A 3,840-nucleotide genomic window follows, 5' to 3' on the forward strand; every position below is an offset into this window, starting at 1 on the left:
TTGCAATAAGTACATGTACATGCGGAACAGAAACTGTAAAATAAAGTGATTAGTTGACTTAACGCGTTGCCTTAAAATGATTAAGTAAATAAACTTCACTTATGTGGAATTGTCAAGTTCCCATAACTTCAATTATGCATGAAGTTTATTACTTAATAATTTTAAGGGGACGGGTTTCCTCACTTTTTTTATCATTTATTTGATCATTTTCAGATTTTTGTCTGTGTACCTAGGGTTTTAATTTTAGTTTCAGTTAACTATAATAACCCCGCGGTTTTCTCTTACATTATTTAAGGACATCCTGAAGGTCTTTTAGTTGTAAGCTTTAACTGTTTCCCCTGTCTGTTTGATTGATGGAGGGGTTAAGGAAGGAAGGATCCTTCCTATGTGAAGGAAGGAAAGGTCTATTTCTTGTGGCACAGTCAGTAACACTAATTAGGGATGTATACCGGGCATATGACAGGACATGTCTTTCAGGTTTCAGGAGCTGTCATCTTCCTTTTGTTTGTACTTTAAGATGGTTTTAGCTAAGGTAGTCAGAGTTGGCCTGACCAGGAGGGGGTAATTGCTTGGTTGCAACCAAGGCAACAAGAAAACAGTGCTCTGCCGAGGAGCTGTGGAGAGCCTAGCAACACCAAAGCTCAGCAAACACAGACATTCGTAACATGGGCCGAAATGATTCTGTAGTATGTAAAAGCAGCGGCGGGGATGCTGAACCAACACGCAAATGCATTCTGAGTTAAAGAGAAATGGTCGCTGAGGAGAGGGGTGCTGGGCCACAAACTGAGGTAAAAGAAAAGACTTTGAACTTAATAAAATACTTTCAAAAAGTTCTTTGAAACCTAAATTATTTCATCAGTTGCTGTATATAATAACAATTTTACAAATTAAAAAGGCCTTTGTGGCTCTAAAAACTTGTACTTTTTCAGCATTCATTCAAAGAACATTATCAGCACCACAATGAAAGATTTTGTTCTGTCATTGCTGAGTCGTGGCTATGGCCAAATTGTGCCAGATGAAGATGGTAATGATGGAAGACTGGAGGTCTGTTTTGAACCAGAGGTAAATGTTTCCTCACATATCTGACTGTCTATAAGGCCAGTTTCAATAAATAAGTTTGATTAATTCGAACGCAGCAGAACATGATTTTTTCCTAACTTTAGGACTACTTCAACTGGAAATCTCAGCTTCCACCGCTGCGTCTTACGAGCAGTGGCCGTTTTTTTGGAGGCATAGAGCCGGTGCCACCTAAGACCTACAGTACAAGGAGAGGACCTCTTATTCTGTATTCAGAAGATCTCGCACTGGCATATCAATCTGGCCAGGTTAACAGGAAGAGAAAGGCTTCGAGCTGCTCAAAACAGGAAGTTGAGAAGCAGCTGCACACACTGCAAGACCTGACTGGAGCAATTTTGGCCTTCGGAAAAAAGAAGGTACATTTGTGAAATAGGAGAATGAATAACACTAAAACATTTCCTGGTGGTTAGAAATGAAAGTTCACCTGTGTGAGTAAATGTGAAGATATACTTTGTTTCAAATAGTCAAAACCATTGATAACTTTAAGTTCCGTTTTTCAAAATCAAAACGTATAAACTTGAGTTCAAAATCCGAAAGTTTGGAGTTAAAGAGAAGAAACAATCATGTTTTACAACATTGTGGAAAATAACACTTAAAAATAGCATATTTATTACAGAAATAACACTTTTAAAAGAAAGTGTGAACTGACGTATATATGTTAATTAAATGAAAACATCATTTTTTGTATATTTAATACAATTAGCTGATCTTTAGAGGGGTTTTTGACCCTCTTAAGAAGGACTTGAATATGTCTTTATGTTTAGTTTCACAATTACTTCTATTGTCTTTGAAATATGGTTAAAGTGACCTGCTGAATGTACTGACCAGCATTAATAGAAAACTAAAAAAAACTTGAATGCCATTTCTATTGAAACTTGTTTGTCGTAATTACACTGTAAACTCAAATAAGTTGGCAAAACTCAAACAATTTGAGGTAATCAGTTACATCACATTTTTTAAATTCAAAGCAGAACTGGCAGATTTCAATTTTGTACTCATACATTTTGAATAGCTCTTAACTAGTTAAAATTTAAAAAGTAAAATTTTGTTAATTTATACATGTAACTTATAATTATCATGTAATGTCAATTTAAATATTTTAGTAGTGGAACTTTAGCTAGCTGAAAAAGACTTCTAGATTAGCATATCAAAGCATTACACACTACAAAATCTACCACTTAACATTAATTTTGTACAAAAAAAACATTATATAACACTTCATTTTAGCATTTACTCTCCCTTTCGAGTGCCATGGAAAGGCATGCTGGGAAATAGCCCAGTTTCAGGTCAATTTAAGTCTAATTTAAAAGAAACAAGTTCATAAAACTCTAAATTCATAGAGTTCATAGAACTCTAAAGTTCTAAATATTCATAAAAGTACATTTGATTGAACTAATTTGTTTAATTTGAGTTTGCCCTGCAGATAAAAGATTATTAAAACAATTTAGAACTTTAATGAAAAACTTTTAATTTGACTATTACAAAGTTCACTTTTTAAAAGTGTACTGTCACCCCCAAGTGTAAACATTTTATAGGGGTTCAGATTTACTGTAAAGCAACTTAACTAAAAAAACAAACATATTTCACCAAAAATATATATATTTAAAAAAATAATGGATTTTAAAGGTCCTGTTCTTCGTGATCCCATTTTTCAAACTTTAGTTAGTGTGTAATGTTGCTGTTAGAGCATTTATAATACCTGTAAAATTATAAAGCTCAAAGTTCAATGCCAAGCGAGATATTTTATTTAACAGAAGTTCCCTTTCAAAGCCTACAGCGAACGGCCGGTTAGGACTACATCCTGGTATTTCCTGCTTTAATTACGTCAGTAGAGCAGTATGTCGACTAACCTCCGCCCACAAGAACACGCGAAAAAGGGGGCGTGGTCTTGCTGCTCCCGCGTGGAGAATAGGAAGTGTTGCGTTCGGTTGCGTTCGTATAGTTTGTTTGTCGCCATGTCGTCGAGACGCTGTTATTTTCATCCCGGAGTCAAGTCACCTTTGTTTGGCTTTCCCAGGGACGCTGTACTTAGAGATCATTGAGCGCATGCATCCCCGTTATGGTAAGAGGCGTGACCTTTCCGGTAACGTGCGCTCTGCGTGCCCTAAGCTGCTGTCGAATCACAACACGGGAACCGCTGGCACAATCAGAACTCGTTACGTATTTCTGAAGGAGGGACTTCATAGAACAGGGAAATACTCAAGCCGTTTTTAGGACAGTGAAAACAGCGGTATACAGATAAGTAGATTGTGTGAAAAATACTGTGTTTTTTTACACGCGAAACATGAACACATGTTATATTGCACACTGTAAACACAATCAAAGCTTCAAAAAAACACGAAAAACGGGACCTTTAAAATTGCAAGAAAATCAAAGCCATATGTCTAACCAAGTTGTGTTCCAAAGTTGATATTACAAAATTGAGCCTGGTAAAAGGTTTTAGGCCTATTGGTTTCCTGGTAATGCAATGTCCAATTTCAAAATGGTTTTCACAGGATGAATTTTGCGTGTTTCAACATTTTTTCAATTGATACCTAATTTATGATGATTACTAAAATATGTGACAGGAACAAAAGGCAATAAAAAACGTGCCAAGTGTCCTACTGCAAGGACGTTGAAAGTTAACAGGACGTGAGTTAAAGTGAGTACTTTCATGGCTATGTATCTTAAGTAATGGCCTTTTATTTCATTATTATATTATATCCAAGTACAGTTCTTTAATAAATATACTTAAAATATACTTGTAAAAGTATGCACATTCAA

This window comes from Gobio gobio (assembly GCF_949357685.1).
Source record: "Gobio gobio genome assembly, chromosome: 7".
In the NCBI taxonomy this organism is placed as follows: domain Eukaryota; kingdom Metazoa; phylum Chordata; class Actinopteri; order Cypriniformes; family Gobionidae; genus Gobio; species Gobio gobio.